This window comes from Furipterus horrens, unplaced genomic scaffold (assembly GCF_987537825.1).
Source record: "Furipterus horrens unplaced genomic scaffold, mFurHor1.1.pri manual_scaffold_8, whole genome shotgun sequence".
Taxonomy (NCBI): Eukaryota; Metazoa; Chordata; class Mammalia; order Chiroptera; family Furipteridae; genus Furipterus; species Furipterus horrens.
The window spans coordinates 95,691,072-95,713,201 of record NW_028327178.1 but is presented as its reverse complement, the minus strand read 5'-3'; positions in this window follow the sequence as shown (position 1 = coordinate 95,713,201).

The window sequence follows — 22,130 nt, the reverse complement described above, 5'->3', positions numbered from 1 at the left end:
CATACCTCTGTCACTTCCCTGGATCACAGGAGTCTGGAACCTGTGATCAGGCACAACTTGACTAGAAGACCAGGTGCCAAGATATTTAGTGAGCATCATCTTAGTTGAGTATGATCTTCCACACATGACAGCTGTAACCCAACATGTAAATAAATGATGGGTTGTAAATCAAGGGACAGGTGATCCCATCATGAAATCATGACGTTCCCTCCAAGCTCATCAAGACAGATATGTATAAGTTCCACGTAGGCTGTCATTTGTATTTCTAATTAAATGAGCCCTAACTTTGCTCACTTCTCAGTAGGGAAGCTGAGCATTAATATGATGATGAGCAGTTCAGGAGACCTTCATGGGAACCTCCCTGTGCTGGTGTGACTCATGACTCATGAGTGGAGCAGGCCAGGCAGGAACTTCAGGCAGGTTCATATTGTAAAAATTAGTTAATGCTTCAGTGGAGAGGCCACAGATGGAGGGTGCCATGACATCAACCTCTACAAAGGCAGGGACATGAAGATGCTGGGAGCCCACACCACCCTGTTATATGGGTCAACCTGATTTGATCACTTCTGACCATCATTGTACCACTGAGAAATAGCTCTACTATACCCTGCAAAATATGTCCAGACCATGTGTTCATAATGGGCCTAGTTGAAGGGTAGAGCACATACCTATTGAGAAGTGACAAATTTTCTTGGACTAAGCATGGACCTCAGGTAGCAGTCCTATGTTTAGTGCATTCTCCTTGTATGTCCTTAGGAAATTTATTCCACATATCCTAGCATCAGTCTGAGCACAGGAAAGTAGAGATGTGGAAACGTCTATGACAAGGCTTTACATACAATGTATAATAAGAGCAAATGTTTTGGCTTTCCTGGAGTTATTGTCACTGTCTTCTTAGAGTGACAGAGAATAGGGTTTCTGAAACCCTTTAATCTTCTTCTTGTCTGAAGAATTTATTAATCCCCTTGGATTCTCTGATCCTTATAAAAGTAAGACAATATAAAAGGTCATTGTGGAACCTGGGGTCTTCCGGCCAAGATGGAGGCCTAGACAGACATATTGGGTCTCCCTCCACCACTAAGAAGAAATACAACTACCTCAAAAAGAGAGACAACCAGAAGTTCCAGAAAATCAAGCTGCATAGATGTGCTACCAACAAAGATATAAAGAAGAAATACTCATCCAGACAAGTAGGAGGGGTGAAGCTGGGATGGAAAGGACGCAGTATGGTAGCAGCAGCAGGGGCAGTGGCAGTGGCAGGATGACGGAAAGCACAGTCACACATTTTTAAAAGTGGGGAGGGACACCTGGGGAGCATTCCCAGCTCCTGACCAGACTGCGCAGCTCACAGTCCCAGTGCCAGCGAAAATCAAGCTTCATTGCTTCTGAATGTGCAAACCAGTGGGATTTGGGACAGAGGCAGAAAATTCCAGTCTCTCAGCAGAGTCTGCTTGTTCAAAGGGCCCCCACTGTCCTAGAATGTCTGCAGACCCACCTGCTCTGGGAACGATGACCACGGCAATAGCCAGAGAGGCGCCAGTCCCATATGAAAGTGGGAGAAGTGCTTGGAAAGGGGGCAAGTGCTAAGAAAGCAGCATTGTTCCCTATCAGACCCCTCCACCACATACAGTGCCACAACGTGGTGAAACTGGTTGCCCTGTACTGACAAACACCTAAGGCTCCACCCCTTACAATGTAACAGAAGGGACAGTTTACCTAAGACACAGAGGCAAACAAACACAGGAGCCTGTCAAAATGAGGAGATAGAAAAGTATGGCCCAAAACAGGGAACAGATAAAGGTTCCAGTGGGAGAACTAAGTAACGAGGAGATAGCCAACCTAACAGACACAGAATTCAAAACACTGGTGATAAAGATGCTCACAGGCTTGACAGACATGGTTAAGTATGGCAAACCCATAAAGGAAGAAGTGAAGTCTATGCTAAGTGAAACAAAGGAAAATCCACACAAAACCAATGGTGAAAGGAAGAAAACCGGGGTTCAAATCAAGGATTTGAAATACAAGGAAGAAAAAAAACAGTCAAGCAGTACAGAATGAGGAAACAAGAATTGAAAAAAAAATGAAGAAAGACTTAGAAACCTCTGGGACAACTTTAAATGTGCCAACATCCTAATCATAGGTGTGCCAGAAGGAGAAGAGGAAGAGCAAGGAATTGAAAGCTTATGTTAAAAAGTAATAAAGGAAAACTTCCCAAATTTGGTGAAGGAAATAGACATACAAGTCCAGGAAGCACAGAGAGTACCAAACAAGCTAGACCCAAAAGGATCACACCAAGACACATCATAATTAAAATGCCAAAGGTTCAAGATTAAGAGAGAATCTTAAAAGCAGCAAGAGAAAAGCACAGAGTTGCCTACAAAGGGGTGCCTATAAGACTATCAGCAGATTTCTCAAAAGAAACTTTGCAGGCAAGAAGGGACTGGCAAGAAGTATTCAACGTGAAGAAAAGCAAGGACCTACAACCAATATTACTCTAGCCAGCAAAGCTATCATTTAGAATGGAAGGACAGATAACGTGCTTCCCAGATAAGGTAAAGCTAAAAGAGTTCATTATCACCAAGCCATTATTGTATGAAATGTTAAAGGGACTTATTTAAGAAAAAGAAGATCAAAGCTATAAACACTAAAATGACAATAAACTGACAACTATCAACAACTGAATCTAAAAAGTAAAAACAAAATCCAACTAAGCAAACCAGAATAGGAACAGAATCATAGGTATAGGGATCATTTGTAGGGTTATCAGCTGGGAGGGGGAAGGGAGAGAAATGGGGAAATGGTACAGGAATTAAGAAGCATAATTGGTAGATACAAAGTAGATAGGGGGAAGTTAAGAATAATATAAGAAAGGATGAAGTCAAAACTTATATGCATGACCCACGGACATGAACTAAGAGGGGAGGGATTGCTGGGGGAAGGGGAGCAAAGGCAATAAAATTGGGACTATTGTAACAACCTAATCAATAAAATTTACTTAAACAAAAAAAGGGGGGGGTCATTGCTGAGGATAAAGAAAAAGGCAGAATCAGTTAGCATAACTACCAGAGTCAATATAAGCAAAAAAAAAAAAAAGTATGTGTCTTATAAATGCCTCACTCTACAGCTAGACTTGAAGGGGCCATTTTCTTTTTACTAAGAGAACCTAGGAGACCCAAAATCAACATCTCAGCCCCTCTCCAAACTTCTCATAATTGAAGTAAAATCAATGGGGCTTAGTGTCTGGAAGAAGTGAAAGTGAGGCAAGAGCTAAAGAAAATAAGGGGATAATAAAAGAGGAGTGAAAAAAGGAAGGAAGACAAAGAAAATGGTCTCTCCTTCCTATGCAGGGAAGGGTATGGCATACATTTATCATAGACTCAGCTGGAAACGCAAAAGGTTGATTTGCATCATTCTCTGGCCTCCATGTAATCGTACAGTGGATAAATAAGAGCCTGGAGAAACATGCAGAGACCAAGTCATTAACGTCCTTCTAAAATCCTTTAGCTAAGAAGTAGATACATTACCCAGAAAGCACTAGGGAGCCATTGAAGAGTCCTAAGCAAGAGAGTAACCAGAGAATAAATATGTATTTTAGAAAGACTACTCTGCCTGCTCTGTAGAATGGTTTATAGGGGAGCAAAAGTTGGAAGAAAAGGGATAAAAGGACACAACTGTCACCTCAGCAAATGAGCATGGCAGCCCAGCCCCAGGTGACGGTATCCGAAAGAGAGAGAAGGCAGGGATTCTGAGAGAGAATCTGCAGGTCTCACCACTGATTTGATGCCTTCCAGCATCCAGATATGACTTTGGCACTAGATTTAGAGTTTTGCCATTCTGTGAGCTACAGACAGAGGAGGAGTGGGTCTAAGGAGGAAGGATTGAGAGTTCATGTTGGAAATGACAAATTGACGTGCTTAGAAGGAATTTGGAGATTTTCTCCAGGAGAAGCTTTAGACAACATATGTAAATTGTAGCCATGGACAAAGTTAAAATAAGCTGAAGAAAGAATGTGGATAGGGTGAGTGTTGGGCCATAGGGTTTGGGTTCCAAAAGGCTTTTTGACAATTTCTCTCCAAATATTCTTATATATTTGAGGAAATGAAGACTGATAAATCTTGACTGGAGATATGATTGAATATGTAATACAATAGGTAGCTTAATAACCAAGTCATTGTCTATTAGACAAATGCCAGTGCCTGTTGGTGTTAGGTGAGTTGGTTTTTCTTCCATTCATCATTTTTATCAGTGATCTGGATGGAAAATTGAGACTATGGATGATGTGAAGAGAAAATGAGTTAATGAGGCTGCAGGAGTTAGCAACACATAGGGATGAAGGGTCAGACTAATGAAATAACACTTGATAAAGGCACTAGCCTAGTCTTCAGTAGGGCCCCAAAATCATCTGCAGAAGCATAGCATGGAGGCTTCACTGCTTCGCAGCAGCTGCTTTGAAATTAAAAATAAATATATGTAAGATATGCTGGGGCCTGGGCTGACTTTAGACTCAATCTCATGCCATCCTATTATCTGGTGGCTGGACGACAGCATTTACAATATTTATGCTGATATAAATAGAAACATAAAGTTCAAAAGGCAGAAGTTCTATTCTCATCTACACATCTGGCTGGAACACCCCAGCTTGGTGGATTCAGCTCTGAGCACCAACCTCCAAGAAGAAGGGCACTCTAGATGGTAAGCAAAGCCACCAATCAACTTAAGTTGAAAAATGTAAGACAGAAGGTGTATGTAATGGATTCATTCTTCAAGTCAAAGAGCATTCCTGTGAGAAATGGAGTAGGGCCCATTGATGGGAGTTAAGAAAAGTGAATGTCTTTCAGCCTCCAAGACTTCCAGCAATAGACTGCATGGTTTGGGCGAGAGGATGCTCAGTCCCTGGAGAGTCCAGGTAAAGGCCAAGGCCACCTTGGTGGGACAGGCAAGGATAATTCAAGAACTGGGCAAGGCATCAGAAGTGTTCATCTGATGGAAACTAAGACCATGGGAGCCTGGACCCATGGAGGGAACCAGTTGTTCCTGAAGACACCATCTGAGTCACAGAGGTGTCCCTCCTTCCCCTGTCTCCCTTCTTTTGCCCTCCAGTCCCCACCAGTACATCCCATTGACCAAACACAATTGAACCAGCTGACCTCCAAGCCTAGCTTTCAGGGGTCAGCCCCCTTTCAACATCGTAGGTTGGGGAAGGAACAAGGTAAATAGATCATGGGCCAAGAAGGATGTAAATTTACCCTCTGAGAGTGGGCAGCAGATTCCCCCAGCGACAGCAAAGCCTCTAACTCAGTTGACCAGGCTGATACATGACATTGAAAGAAGGTGACAGTGGACATCTAGTCCCTCCCTTCCTTTCTGCAGTCTGGCTGGGCAGCAGTCAGCCCATTCAACCCCAGAGCTGCTCGTCCAGGGCATCCCAGGTCTTGTCTCCCAGCACTGCCTGCCAAAGATGCTCCTGGTCCCCAAAGCGAAACCAAAAAAAGCTCCACCGATCTCAGAGCTGCTCCAGCATTTGCTGCCCCAGAGTTATTTTTATATCTCATTTCCTCACATTATGGCAATTTACATACTTGAGCAGAGTACATTAGTGTCCAAAACACAAACCAAGAACAATAACGCATTACCGGGAGCTTCGCAAAAGCCCCAACCCAAGGAGGTTTCGGAAATCAGTTGCTAAAACAAGTGGTTCCCTCATCCCGAGTGGGAGAATTCTCAGCAACACTTGACAATAAGTGGACGTGATGAGGACCGCGCAGCGCCGTAATTCCTGCCGGATTGCACATTGACAGCGGCATTCAGCGCGCAGAGCCCATCAGAGCGGGCATTGTTACCATGAATACTAAAGGGATTGCGGAGTGAATTGTCGCTTCACTGCCAAGTGCTTCCGATTCCCTGATCCTGCCATCTGTGTGCCCCGGAAGATACACAGAAGCAAAGGTCCTACGTGGGGGCCTGGCTCCAGACTGCTGGGGAAAACGGCTTTGCAGGCAGGAGGAGTCCCGAAGAAGGGGATGGGAGCATACTTGGGGTCAGGGACTGCAAAAAAATTCCATTGTCCCCACGTAATCAGGTTACGCTTACAAAAACCTAAACACAATCAGATGTAGGACAGCCCGCCCCCGCCATGCTTGCTCAAACATGCATACCCTCGCTCTCAGAAACATAGCTCAAATCTGCACACACACGTGGACACACGCACAAACACTCATTCAACAATTGTGAGTGCCTAATCCGTGCGAGTGGCTCTGTTAGGCACGTGGCGTTTACCTTCACACGCACATATGCATGTGCACAGGCACACCCACATTCTCACACAGACACACACACAAGGACACAGACAAGTCACACATACACATGTCTGACAAACTCAGAAATCCACTCACTCCCTTGGGTATTCACAACTAAAATGCAACACCAGCCAGAGGGAAGAAGAACTAATCAACTGTCTAGCTCTGTTTTAATTCTGAAAACACGGCTCTATTTTAAGTCAGAGGTTCTCAGCTCAAGATTCTTATGCTTACCAAGGGCTTGGTTTGTCTTTGGTTCATCTATTAGACAGTTCTATATTTAACACTTTCAAGTGCTAATATTCCCAGTCTGGGTTTACAGTACAGCAGTGATATGCCACCTTGGAATGAAAATGTAACAAGAAGCTCAATCTTCTTCTACGGTGCAATGCCTCCTAATGGAAGGATGCTATTAGTACCTCCTGCAATTGTCCAGGCAGAACGCTCCCAGGTTCCCGCTTCAAGTTCTAGCTAACAGTAGCAAAAGCAAAAACAAAAATAATGATAACTAACATACCGTAGGCAAGGCTGTGTGCTAAGTGCTTTAGATAGACCATTTGATTTCATTCTCTTAACACTCCCGTGAAGAGTTTCTGCCCATTGTGCAGATGATAAAACTGAAATTTGGCAAAGTAGGTGACACCTAATGACACCCAGAAAACTGGTAGTAGAACTAGTACTTAAATCCAGACAGACTAATCTCTTGTTTTGTTATCATTGGCAAAAAGGGATTAGGTTGTGGCAGAGCTGGGCTCAGAGTACACAGGTGTTTGATGTTACTCCCCATACTTTTGTATATGTCATCATAATTTCATCATTAGGTCAACTCTGTCCTTTACTCTTTCTGTTTATTTGTAGCTTGTGATATTGTCTTGGTTGAATTAATTCTGACTTAATAAATTTAAAAACCTAAGCAAAACAAGCAAGTAGATAAATACATCCAGGCAAACTGACCATAGAAACTGAGTGCTCTCTGTATCAGTTAGCGACTCCTGCAGAACAAATCAGCCCAATATTATCTCTCATGTTTCTTCTGAGCTGACTGGATCATCTAGGCAGCTTTTGCTTAACATCCCTCACAAGCCAGAACTAGGATGAGGTGAATAAGGCACTGACCTTGAACACAAATTTTAAAGAGGATACCAAATAATCAATCATGAAGATAAGTTATATTTTAGCCAACATTTTTTTAAAACAAAATTAATGCAGAAACTTCATGATGACCAAAACATTAAAATTTTAAATAAAGGCAAGATTGGCATTACTCATTTTTTTCTTTTGCCTCAGGCTCCAATATGGCTCAGCATAGCACTGAACTCCTGCTAGTCCCTACCATCTCTGTGGAGTTAGAAACATCTGAAGCGTCACTCAGGTGTCTGCACTGGGAGGACCATGAGGCAAATGCTCATTGACAGACACAGCTTTACATACACACCTGCATGACATGTGACCCAGGTAGTTAATTACTGTATTAAGAATATTTGGGGGGACTTCCGGCCAAGATGGAGGCTTAGACGGACACGCTAGGTCTCCCTCTACAACTAGAGAGGAATACAACTACTTCAAAACAAAGGATAACTAGAAATTCCAGAAAATAAAACTACACGGAAGCCCAACATATGAAGTTATAAACCAGCGGTGCCATTTGGGCAGGTAAGAGTTAAAGAGGGCAAAGCTGTTTGCGGAGCGGCGGGGCAGGACGGCGAAAAATCCCGGAGGCAATCAAGCCCCTGGCGTGCGCGACCCCAGCGCTGGGGAGAGCGGCCACCGCATCGCCTTGAACAGTGAGGCCCAGGGGATCCCGGTCTCCTAGCTGAATAACTGTGTGAATCCATCTTGGACCCCCGCCCCCAAAGAAAGAAAGCACCACAGGGCTGCGAAATAGGTCGCAGACAGGCGCCGGTCGCTGACTTGTGACGCGTACACAGGCACTGCCCCCGACAGCCGGCCCAAGAAAACAAAACACATCTGTCAAAATGTGGCAGACAACTATAGAAATCCCGGTGACACAGCTCACCAGGCAGCAGATAGAGAACCTGACAGATGAACAGATAAGAAACCTGTCAGAGGCTCAGTTCTGGGCCATTGTTATCAGGTGGCTTACAGAATTCACAAAAGAGCAGGAAAAAGATAAGAAAGAAGCGAAAAACTTTCATAACGAAAGGAACAAAACCGCATACGAGACAGATGGTGAGGAAAAAAAAATCCAGAGTTCATTTCAACAAACTGGAATATGGAGAAGGAACAAGCAGTCAACCAATGCAGCGAGAGGAAATGGGAAGCAACAATCAGACGATCAGAAACCTCTGGGACAGCTATAAAAGGCCCAACATAAGAATCATTGGTTTGCCAGAGAATGAGGAAGATGAACTAGAACTTGAAAAATTGAGTGAAAATATAATAAAGGAGAACTTCCCAGACTTGGGGAAGGGAATAGACTTGCAGGTCCAGGAAGCAAGGAGAGTTCCCAAGAGACTGGACCCAGGGAGAACCACTCCAAGACACATTATAATCAAAATGTCAAAAATTAAAGATAAAGAGAGAATCTTAAAAGCAGCAAGAGAGAAGAAAAGAATTATGTACAAAGGGGTCCCAATTAGACTATCAGCAGACTTCTCAAGGGAAACCCTACAGGCAAGAAGGGACTGGCAAGAAATATTCAAAGTAATGAAAATCCAAAACCTACAACCACGAATACTCTATCCAGCGAAATTGTCATTCAGAATAGAAGGACAGAGAAAGTGTTTCCAGGACAAAATAAAACTGAAAGAGTTCATTAGATCCAAACCACTGTTATATGAGATGTTAAAGGGACTGGTTTAAAAAACAGAAGCTAGGGAGATGAAACAAAGGCAAACTAAATAGGCAACGAGAGTGGAAAAAGGAACTGTGGGTATGGGAAGCATATTGGGGGGAGGTCAACAGGGAGGGGGAATGGGGAAAGGGAGGGAGATGATATAGGAATTGGGGATCAAGGTAGGAGGGAATGGAATAGACGGAGAGAGGTTGGGAGGAACTGTATGCACAACTAATGGACATAATCTAAAAGGGGGGGACAACTGGAGGGAGGGGGGCCACCGGGTGGAGGGGAGCAGAGGGAAGGGAAATTGGCACAAATGTAATATTTTAATCAATAAAACACATTAAATCTGAAAAAAAAAGAATATTTGGGGGGCAGTAGTTGCTCACTGTGGGTTGTGGCATGGAGACAGAGACTGCCCAATTTCAGGGCCATGGTTTGAGAGTGTGGTGGTTGTAGGACATGTGTCAGATCAGGAGGTGGAGTCTTTGTTTCTCCCCTTCAATATGGGCTGGTCTTGCAAAGAGCACCCTATGGAAGTGATGTTGTGTGACTTCTGAGGTTGGGTCACAGGAGATATATAGCTTCCTCCTGGCTCTCTCTCTCCTGAGGCATGTGTCCTTGTAGCCTTGAACCTCCATGTAAGAAGTTGAGCTACCGTAAAGCTGCCATCTGGAGAGACCACATAGGGACAGGGAGAGATGCCTGAGGAAACTCACATACAAATATCTGGCCTAGAGAATAACATCCAAATCTCAATGTGTAGCATTAAATACTTTCCAGGGTTGTCTACACTCCCAGGAGCTGCCCTGCTCCCTCCATACCTGCAGGTCAATTTGGAAGATGTCAGCAACCTGTTTCCAGCCAATCTCATTAGTCACTATCTATGACATTTGAGCTAAAGAGAGAGTCGGGTGTTAAACACTCACGAATGAAAGTGAAGGGGAAGGCCTTTTCCAACTTCAGGGGCAGTAGAGTGGCTTTAATTTGGACAGGTCTCTTGGAATCCTCTTTTTACCACATCTAGCAAGGACCTGGAGCTGACACAGCTCTTTGCCCTTTTTTGAGCATCTTATTTTCTCATCTGTAAAATGGACACAGCGATGCCAACTGCTCTCTTCTATAGTAAGCATAAAATGGGCCCTACCTGAAATGAGATGTAAAGAGGAAAGAGGGTACATAGCAGGTGATTAATAATTGCTATGTTTTTTTTTTTCTTCAGTCACCTGGATCCCATTTCTCCCCACCAGTCTCAGCATCTAACACAAAGGCCTTAGCAGTGGAACCAGGAGATCACTGTCAGAGATGGGAGTGACAGTATTGTGTTGAAGGTGTTAAAGGAAAACAAGCCACCGAAGTATTTAAAACACAAGGAATGTATTCCAGGAAATCAGCTACCCTGGTGATGAAAGGACTGAGAAACAAAAGTGAGGAAACCCAGAGACTGACTGCAGCAGGAAGCTGCCACCACCCTCAGGGACAGAGCGAGGAGGCGGGGTTTCTAGAGTCAGGACCAAGGTCATCTGATGGAAAGTGCCCCATAAGAACAGGAGGCATCAAGGAAACTCAGCCACTGCTACGCAAGACAGGGAGAGAGGAGCCCTGGCCTCTCCTTTCCTTCCATCCTCCAACCTCCCATCAGCGCCTCCTATTGGCTAGATCCACCCAGAGGCACTTTAATGCACATCGGATCCCAGTGATACAGAACAGAGCTGGGGAAGGACAAGGGATGAAAAAGAACAAGCAGGTCAGTCACAGCACAGTAGCCATCATTTTAAGGTCACATAGTCCAGGGATGGGGAATGGTGATGATATTTCTGTTAATTTCAACTACAATCACTATGTAATAACCAGGTTTCATTATGTCATTTAACCTGCACAATTGCCCATGGGGCAGGGGCTACTGATATCCCGATAGTAAATGAAGAAACCAAAGATCAGAGGGCTTAGATTCCTCACTCAAGGCCACAGAACTAATAGGAATGAAGCCAAGCAGAGGCAGATTTAACGGCGGGCGCACCGGGGGCGTGCCCTGTGCCTGGACCTCTGAAGGGCTCCGCAAAGCCCCAACTTTACACTTCTTCTAATGACACCAAGTTTGGTTTCATTACTGCGTTGCATAAGATATGGTAAACATGTATTTTTATTTTCCCTGTCTTTTTTTTAAATTATTTATTTGCTTATTTATTTATTTTTAGAGAGAGGGGAAAGGAGAAAGAGAGGGAGAGAAACATCACTGTGTGGTTGCCTCTCACTCACACCCCCAACTGGGGACCTGACGTGCAACCTAATTATGTGCTCTGGCTGGGAATCGAACCAGCGACACTTGGCTCGCAGGCCAACACTCAATCCACTGAGCCACAGCAACCAGGGCCCTTCTTTATTTTTTAAGGGGCCCAATATTTTCTTCTGCACCCTGGGCCTCCACCAACCTTAATCCGCCTCTGAAGCTAAGATACCATACCCAGCAATCCAGCACCAGATTGCATGTCAGAGCCATTCTGTTCTGAACCAAATTATGTGCTTTGGAGTCAAGCAAACTGACTTGAATTCCAGACCTCTCATTTCCTGCTCTGCATGTTCTTGTGATCTCTGTTTCCTCATCTTCAAAATAGGAATAAAAGTTCCTTCACCTACAAAGATGCTGTAAGGACGAAAGAGAGAGCTGAATTTAGTGAGTGCTCAGCAACGTGTTGTTAATTTCATGACTGCTCTTCCTGGGTCAGTCTGTGAAAATCCCAGATTCTCTCCAAGGGAGAGAGAGAGAACTCAGGTTGCAGAGATCCTGGGAGGCGGGCATTACAAGTCAAAGGCAGCTGCGGAGAACCTGCCCTGGACAGGCACTCCCGGAGATCCTGCAGTGGCATCGGGCAGTTCCATACACAGGCAAGCACCTGTGTCTTTCTGCCTGAGGCCACGCCCTGTGTGGGATACATGCTCTGCCAGCGTGGGGGACAGTCCAAAATGCTACAGATGCTGAAGGATTGAAACAGCAAGGAGAAGCTCTGGCCAGGTACTCAGTTGGGTAGAGCATCGTCCCAATGCACCAAGGTTGTGGGTTTGGTCTCCAGTCACAGCACATACAAAAATCAGTAAGTGGAACAACAACTCTCTCTCTCTCTCTCTCTCTCTCTCTCTCTCTCTCTCTCTCTCTCTCTCTCTCTCTCTCTCCCCTCCCCGTCCCCGTTCTCTCTCTCTCTCAAATTAACAAACCAAAATAAATTTTTAAAAAGACAGCAAGGAGCAGCCCTCAACCAGTGAGGGCCAGAGCTAGTGAGATATGCCCCAGCTTCTTTGCCCTTTGGTAAGCAGTTCAAAGGACTGTCACAAACATACCTCTCAGGGGGTCCCCAGCAGGACTGAGCCCCAGTTGCCCACAGCAATAGCCCACCAATAACCCATCAGTGATCAGTCTGCTGCCTTCCCTGTCTTCCTCTTCTCCTTTCTCACTCACTGTGCTTCCTGGGATCACATCCCAAATAAACTACACACACCCAAATCCTTGTCTCAGTGTGTGCTTTTGGGAGACTCTAAACAAAATTGTGGTTCTCTACCCTCCAGTCACCCCTCAGTTCCCCACTCCACGCCTCTCTCCCTGGGGTAAGCAGGAGTGAGAATCATTAGTACCCAAACATTGATTTTCCCAACTTTTAGTGGAGGAACAATGGGAGCTTGTCCTGGACCCTCCCTGGCAGGTTTTACAAATGCCAAGAGTCGGTGCAATAGACTGCAGGTGTGCCCACCTCGCCACCACACGACGGGTATTATTGAGGACTCTGCACCTTGGAACTAGTTCTGTGTCAGATCAGACACTCACTATGGCTTTCCCCCCAGCAAAATAGAAAAATTGTATGTACACACAGAGCTCCGTGGGATCCCCTGCAGAGTCAGGCTTCCTTCCCTGCAAATTATTTTTTGCTAATCAATATGTTTAATAAATAATATTCCAGTTGATTTCATTACTGGCAATACACAAATCAATAGGAGGTTATTGCATGATAACTTCCCATTGATATTGTAATCCTCTTGATTTAATAAATGTTGCTTTTCTAAGGATTGCTGTTTGCATTATGAATTGAAGGAAGGAAGATAAAAAATAATAATTCCATTGCAAAACTGAGGCTGCAGCTTCATAGGAAAGTGCAGAGTAAGTAGGGGCTTCCCCGGCTCCGTCTGCAGTGGGGGCCAGCCGTGTCTGGGTCTGTTACCTTTGTTGGATTTGAGAGAAGAATGAAGGAAAAGTCTGGGCTAGAAGGCTTTTCAGTACCCCCTAGGTGGGGCCTGACCTCTTTTTTTTTCCCTTGCAAGTCCTGGCCAGGAACTCCTTGTTAGTGAAAATCCCAACAGGAAGAAGAATGGTGTATAATGATAACCTTGGGGCTTCAAGTCCATTCTCAAATCCTGGAGAAGCAAAGCTACAAGGGGTCGTGTCACTGTCTGATGCAAAGAGTACCAATTACCAGGCCACAAGTGACAGTGTCAGCTTGTTCAAATGCAGATTCCTGCACCCCAAATCCTAGCGATGATGGCTCAGTAGGGCTGACACAGGGCTGGGGGAAAAAAATGTACTTTGGGATTTTTTATTGACACTGAACATATTATTAAAGAGTAAATTTGAAAAGACAATAAAATAATGACTCTTATATAAGTATAAAATGAAGATGTGTTGAAGCTTTATTTAACATCTTTATTTAAGATGTTACAATGGGCTCAAAGTACCAAATTCTCATAGTTGATTCAGTTCACCCTCCAAGAAATTTACAAATAGAGATAAAACTGGCTATGGGGGTGCGGGAGAGGGATCCACTCTCCTTCCACCACCAGTCAGAATTCACTTGTGTCTCACTGCCTGACCTTGAATTTCAACTTCAGCACTTACAGCCAAATGAACTTGGAAGAACCTGTCGATCTCTCTGGGTCTAGGAGTCTTTGTCTGTGTGTGAGAGGATAATAGTGGGGTTACCTTGTGGGGTTACTGTAAGGATTACAAGATAACATACGCATAAAGTGCTTAAGACTGTTCTTGGCACATGGCAAGTCCTTACTTTGAGTTGTCATTGCTGCTGTCCCCTTTTATATTATCAGCATCATTGACATCTTTCATGTTATTACACTAAAAATGTTCACATAATTCTGGGGACCTGTCAGTCAGTGTGTGAAGAGACTCCTTGGGGGAGTCTTTTGCTACCATGTCGAATGGTAGCAAAGCCCCAAGCAGAGCAGGCCCTAGTGTGGGGTGATGTCTGGTGCAGGGAGGATTGTGTGAGGCAGGGCATGGAGGTTTAGGATTGGCTAGTTTGAATAATTTCCAAGGGCTCTGGGGCAGAGGGTCGACACCTAGTTTTCTGATAGCTAGCCCTGGGGTGACTAAGGCAGGTAGATAGATGCCTGCAGTGTAAGAGCCCCATAAAGAAAAAGGATGAGGGTATGGGCCCAGACTGGTTGGTTTGTATTTGAAAAGTACTTCCCCAGGGAAAAGGATTCTTCTGGAAGAGTGGTGGGTGGTGACCGAGGAGGTAGGGGACCAAGGTAAGGTGACTTAGTCACCTTTGGACTGGGCAGAGCAAGGCACATTTGGGATCTGCACACAGGACAATGTTAAAGTGTCATGTTAACAGCAGCTAGAAACGTGGTTTATACACCCCACGGCCATGCTCCTTCCCAAATGATAGATGGAGACGAACATCATTAGGATGGGGCCCAGGCTCTGGTCTCATCCCTGGGCATTGTGCTGGCATCCGGAAAGGTGTGGCTGGTCCCAGCTGGTTCTTTGAAGGCTTCCCATGGGTACCCACTCTGAGGCACGCAGCCATAGCCTCTGGTCACGCACAGTGTAAACCCTTGTTCTGATTCCAGACTCTTCATATCCAAATGTGCTCTCAGCACCCGTGTGTCCCCACTGGGCCATACTATAGGATCTCTCGGAAGCCACAGGGGGGAGGTGGCTATCCTGGACACATTCCCCCTGAAGTCCTGCCTCTCCTATTTTTTTTGTTTGTTTGTTTGTTTGTTTATTTATTTATTTGTAAAGAGAGGAGAAAGAGAGGGAGAGAAACATCACTGTGTGGTTGCCTCTCACTCGCGCCCCCAACTGGGGACCTGACATGCAACTTAGTCATGTGCCCTGACTGGGAATCAAACCAGCAACACTTGGTTTGCAGGCCAACACTCAATCCACTGAGCCACAGCAGCCAGGGCTTCTCCCTCTCCTATTTCTAATCTACCCACTTCGTGGTGCCACTTACCTCGGATACCTTGCTGAATCCAGGACTTTTCAAAGGGGTCTGGACAGTCCCCACGTGACACTAAAATTTGTGAACAACAAATCCCACTGTTCCTGGAGTTCCCCTAGAAATTTATGATTATGTCTAACACACCTTGGGTTTCCTATGCCTGCTCTTTGGATGTCTTTATTCTTCATTGAAACTTCTCTATGTCTTCTGAGAAAGCCTCATAGGTTAGCCTTCATGGCAGAAGTTCCAAAGGAAGAAAGTGATAAATAAATAAGATAAAAATATCACCAAAAATATGTTGGAGAACTTAGAATATTAAACCTTATTTTGTAACATTGACATTATTATTATGATTATATTACATGTTACCACTTATTGATTACCTATTAAGTGTTCATTCTTTACAAACATTATCTCAAGCCTTCTGCCAAGTTGAAGATTATCATTCTTACTTTACAGATGAGAAAAATGAGGCTTCAAATGGTTAACCGGTTTGACATCACATAACCATTACAAGGCAGTGCTGAAATCAAATCTAGCCCTGGCTAATGCTGATTAAAATTTATTATTAATGTTTGGCAGGAAAATGCAGCCTTATCGCAGACACCCAAAATGGGAATTGGACCCCCCAAAGAAGGCCTCCCTTGCCCCCAAATTCTCCACTTTTCATTCTAATCACCAGAGGAGAAGTCTCTCCTCCTCCCCAACACCTGATCCCTGAAAGGTGAGTAGGTACCTGGCCAAAAGGGTCCTTTTGCCTTTTATCCCAGCTCAGAGTCAGGGTGAACTTCCTTGTGAAATCCAGAATCAGGGTCAATTTGACAGAACCCTTCAGAGACACCCACTAAGCAGACCCCTTTGGAAGAAAATGGAAGAACTCCAGGGGAAATCCCCACAGTTATCAGTAGTGTAACAATTTGTCATCCCAACTGGAACTTTGGAAAGTCAAAGCAGGAATTATTCAAAACTGCACTAGACAACATGCAAAGAGTGGCGCTGAGCCTGTCTAACCAGAGCATGAGGTTGCCCTAGCCATGTGGATAGAGCCAGCGAAAAACAGGACTCAAGATTCCCCTGCAGGACCTCAGGTATCTCCAGAACATCCTACTGGGGGACTTTCCCGTCAACTATTAGCATTATTATTGATCATTAAACATGTCATCATCAAAGATTTGCTTCAAACTTCAGTGTGATTGCCATTGATTTTAGAAGCCCACATCTTCCTCCCCAGGGAAACTTGCCTTGAGCAAAATGATAGAAGGAAATGGAAAAGAAGGATTCGATTTATAGGCATTCATTTTACAGGCATTGCTTGGGAGATAGAGTTGGTCTTAAAGCAGCATTTCCCAGAGGGCGGTCCATCTGCATCCGAATGACCAGGAAAGTTGTACCCATACAGTCCCATGTTCCAAGGAGGACCTACCGCATCGGGAACTCTGGGGATGGGGATGGGAAACATGTGTTTTTAAAAAGTCCCCTAGAGGTTCTTATGTGTGTAGTGAAGCACAGAGAAGGCCACCAACACCAGGAAATCCAGGTGTCAAGTGGTCATGCCCAGGTTTTGCTCCTCAGGCCGCAGGCTGCAGGGCCTCAAGTCAGAAGCACCAGCAAGGGCTGTACAGAGCCTCCCACCCCTTCAGAATAAGAGTCTGATAAGCCCCAGCCAGGGTGTCATGTAGAGACCCCAAATTCCCAGTGGATATGCCAGCCCTGGTTTATTGTGTGCAGAGATAGCTGTGTCTCCTGAGCAGAGTGGGCAGGTTACGGTGGTGGCATCTGCCAGGAGGAGTGGGTAATAGGCCTGATTTATGACACTCGGCATGGGGCCTGGCTGCTGAGCTCAATCACTGTGGCTCCCCATGGTGGGGTTCATGTGCTGTAACGGGCCTGGCAATTGGAGAGAAATTTACCTCCTGCTGCCAAACATTACATAACAATCAAGGGAAACAAGCAGAGGCAGGAGGGGCCTCCTCGCTGGCAGGGCAGCCTGGCAGCTAAGGAGGTAGGGCAGGAAGCTCTCTGCTGGGGCTCTCACACCTTCAGCAGCACTCCTATGGGAGCAGGTTCCAGGGTGGCCCGGCCAGAGCTGGCAACAGAGCCCGCCAAGGCACAAACACCAGCCCAGCAATGTCTAGAAGGGATGGAAAAGAGGCAGGATCCAAATGAGAAGAGCGCTCTCCGAACCCACGTCCCAGGCCCTAATGGTCTAGCACTTACACACCATGCGTCGGTCAATGCCATGCTGATTTGCACCTGGGTATTATTCCAATAGGACCTGAAATTGACATCTACAACATGAAAGAGCAAGGAACAAAACGGAAATAGGACCAGATCAGCACAGGCCTCACGGGTCACATGGTGAGGAGTTTGAATTTTTTTTTTTTTCCAAGTGCCCTGGGCACTCACTAAATTGCCTCTCTTTCCTCTAGACTAGCTGCCTCGGATGTCACCACAGGATAGAAGGGGCCCATGGCAGCTGATTTTGATAAATAGAGCTGATGAACTCACAAAGAACATAAGCAGACCCAGGAGGTGCCCCAGTGGCCACTTTGGGTGGCACTGGCTCACCACCCAGCATTCATCAGAGAGTAACTCAGCTTCATCCTGACAAAATGGGTGGGCCTCGGAGACCCTCTCCCACGCTGGATGAACCACCAAGACAGTATTCCAAGTATCACTCTTAACTGCTGACTTTATGTGTGCTGACCTATAAAATTGCCAATTATTTTTCAATAAAGGAAATGTATCTTACAGTGAAATCTTACATGGAAGTCCTATGCATTTATCCGCAATGAAATTAATGATTCTTCCTCGGCTGCCTGTCATTCAGACTATGTGTGTACTCCTTGAGTGGAAGCAGCGTGTCTGTCTTTTTCATAGATATGCTGCAGATACCCAGAAGAGCATTTAGCACATAGTGGACATGATAAATATTTGTTACATCTGGAAAAGAAAGGGATTGGATCATGCCGTTTTAATAAGGTGCCAAACATTAAGTGAACACCTACTGTGTGCCAGGTCAGTGCTCAGGAAATAAGGATGAACAAACCCACCATGGGCTTGCTCCTACTAGCTCAGAGTCTAGTAGAAGAAAATGAACACTAATAGATGTAAACTTACAATTGTGGTATGTGCTAACAGACAGAGTTCCATAGAGCTGTGAATATATAACAGGGTAACTGATCCCGTCAGAGGAAGACCAGGGAAGGCTTCCTGGAGATGGTGTTATTTCAAGTAGTACCCCCCCACCAAAAACAGAGTAATAACTAGATAATTGGGATGGGGAGGGTAGAATAGCATGTGCAAAACTCCCCAACAGAAGGAGTATGACCTCTGACCCAGTCTTTCAACCATAGTATCTTTACATTTGGTCTGTTTTACACATCAGCCTTCCAAGATAACATTCTTTAGAAAAAAAGTATTTAGCAGCTAAATCATAAATGCTGGAAGTCTAGACAACCAAATGACCTCAAAGGACCCTACCAGCTCTTAAAATTCTCTATGGACAAACTCAAAGAAGAGGGGCAGTAGCCTGTATGCATGGAACAGTGTCAGAAGTCAGAAGTCAGAGGTGACTAAACAGACTCACAGCTCTGAGTAGTGAGTTGTGGCTAATGAAAAAACAATGTTCATTTGTTGGAGGAGGTTGGGGGTGTTCTTCTACATTCTAGACACACATTTTATAATTCTGGTAGTCTCTGAGTTAAACATCTTCAAGTGGATGCTCAGAAGCAGGCATCCATTCACCTTTACAACTTATAAAATGCAATCTGTTAATTTTATTTTGTATATTCATTCATTCATCAAATATTCACTAAGAATATATTTTAAGACATGCCCTTGGTGAAACATGCAACACAAAGATAAACAGGTCATGGTCTCAGCACTCATGGAGATCAAAATTGTACACACTTAACAGAGATCTAATGTAACCATATTAAACCTTGAATGTCTGCTCTCTATCAGGTACTGAACAAGACAACTTACATGCATTATTTCCTGAAATTCTTTCAACAAATTCATGAGATAAATACCAGCCCCATTTTAGATTTGGAAAATCAGCTTCAAAGAGGTTAAGTAACTGGTTCAAGATAACACAGCTAGTAGGTGGGGGAACCAGGATCCAAATGCAAGTCCATCTAACAGGCTCCAGAGCCTGCATTCATGATTGCCACAGTCTGATACCTCAACTAAGCAAATAAATAAAATAAATTAAATCACAAAGAATTAGAAGGAGCTGTAGGTAAATGTTTACTTGATTTCAATCTGAGCAGGATTTTCAACATGTAACAAAAAAAAAAAAAGAAGAAAGAAAGAAAAAGAAGAAGATAACTACATAAAACTTCAAATTTTCTACTCATCAAAAATACCATATAAACTTTTAAGGAAATAAGAGAGAGCAAAAAGAAAAACCTCTAAGATGTATGACAGACAGAAAAACTTCAGTAGCCTCAATACAAAAACTTGTTACAAATAGAAAAGTTAAAAAAAAAAAAAAAGAACTCTCCAATAGAAATAGGAATGAAAGATACAATTCTCAAAGGGGAAGAAATTAAAAAATGACCAATGGACACACCCAAAATTATTATAAAAGTAGTAGTAATCCAGAAAGTGAATAATTTAAGAAACAGTGGTATCTCCTGCTTCTTTACTGTGAAATTGGCAAAGGTTAACAAGACTAATGAATGTGCTGTGATGTGCACACATGCATACACTCTGTCAGCATCTAGTGAGCACTTGACAACATGAATTAAGAGCCTTTACCTCAATAATTTTAGTTTAGAAATTTATCAGAAATGCAGGCAAAGATGTAGACACGAAGATGTTCACCACACCATTATTTATAGTACGGAGAAACTATAAATCGAGGGGAAGTCCAACAACAGGCAGACAGTTAAATTAATTTTAGTGTTTCTGGATGATAAGGTAATATGCAGTCATTAAGAATCCCATTTCTGAAGAACCTTTAGTAACATGAGTCACTTATTTATTTATCTATCTAGAAGGATATATACCGAAAAGTAGTAACTACTACAAAGCAAATCATAACAGCAGGATTGAAGAAGGTTTTGTGGTGTTGTTGTTTTATGCCTGTCTCTGTTTTTCAAATTTTTCTGACTATCTGCAATTTGTCTGCCTTACTTTTCCCGTAACAAGTACATATGTATTTTTTTTTACTTTTTAAATGAGCTTGCACAAGACATCATTTTCTTTGCTCAAACCTGCCCCTCTGCTTCAACGTCCTTTTGCAATTGACAAAAAAACCTGAGTCTCCTCTGACGGCTCCCTTCCTGTTTGGTCTGTCTCCACCTTTCCACTTCTACCATTTCATGGCTCACTTTGGTGCTTGCGGCCTTGTGCCTAGGCTGTAGCATTAGCCTCTTAACAGATGTCCTGGTTTCTACCTTCCAACCTTATTCCTGAACTCTCCTCAAATTTATTTTACATCCTGCTGCCAGATTAATCCCCCTGCAGCAAAGATAATATCCTGTTATTGCCTTGCCCCCAAACCTTCAGTGACTCTCTAGTTCCTAAAAATAAATCCCGAAGTCATTTTCCTGGAGTGTAAAAACACAGGCTCCAAAGAGGGAGAAGAGTTCATTTATAGTTCCTGGACTTAATCTTCTGTTTCATCCTTATCTACCACCAAATGTTCCATCCAAACTACTCTCTCTGTGCTTTTCATATGACCAGAGCTAGCACATAGTAGGTCAGAGTCAAGGCTATGGGTGGTGCAGGTGTTTTCAGACCTGGAGAAAAGCTGGCACCCCATGACCCTGGCCTCACAGTCTCTCTTTCACTATAACTTTGTGATACTCTCTTATTTAAAGGATGGTGAAGGGGGCTATGACCTGAAAAAAAAAAATCAATGAGTCTCTGCTAATAAAGGTTCTTATGCTGTAAATGTGCTCTTGGGAAGCCAGCTCCTGCCCTTCTCCACAGCGCTGGCCTGATGCCCTGGAGTAATTTACTCTGCGGTAACATGATGGAGCCTCCACCATGGAAGGGAATTAAATAAAAATGCAATAAAAGAGGACAAAATCAATCTGCTTACAGTTTTGTTTAATAAAAATTCATGAAGGATGGGCAGGCAGGCCCATAAGCAATGTACCAGTTCTGCCAGAGGCTGGCTGGCGAAGGAAGCTGGATGCTCGGGCTTGAGGCACAGGAGGGGGCTCAGCTGAACACCCACCAGCTGGACTCGCCTGCAGGCTGGTCCTGCAGCCAGGGGACAGGGCCAGGCCTACTTCACTGAAAGAGGGCAAACCAGCTAAGGCCATGTGGATGGAAGAATTCACCAAAGCCAGGGAAGTGCATGAGACCTTTTGTATGGGATCCATTTCCCTAGAATCCAAGAAGTGCCATGTGTTCTGGAATGACAGCCACTCTCAAGCTGTCATTCTTTTCTTTTCTTTTCTCTTCTTTGCTCTTTTGGCGAGGACACTTACCATGAGATCTACCCTCTTAACAAAAATGTAAGTGTATTGTTAACTACAGATCTCTAGAACTTATTCACATTACGTAACTGAAACTTTATACGCATTGAACAGAAAGTCCCCATACTCTTCTCCCTCTAGCCCCTGGCATTCACCATTCTACTCTCTATTTCTATGATTCCTACTATGTTCAATACCTCCTATGAGTACAATCATGCAGGATTTGTCCTGTGATTGGCTTATTTCACTTAGCCTAGTGTCCTTGCGGTTCATCCATGTTGTACCATGTGTCAGAATGTCTTTCTTTTTTAAAGCCGACTAATAGTTCACGGTATGAATGCACCACATTGTCTTTATCTGCTCA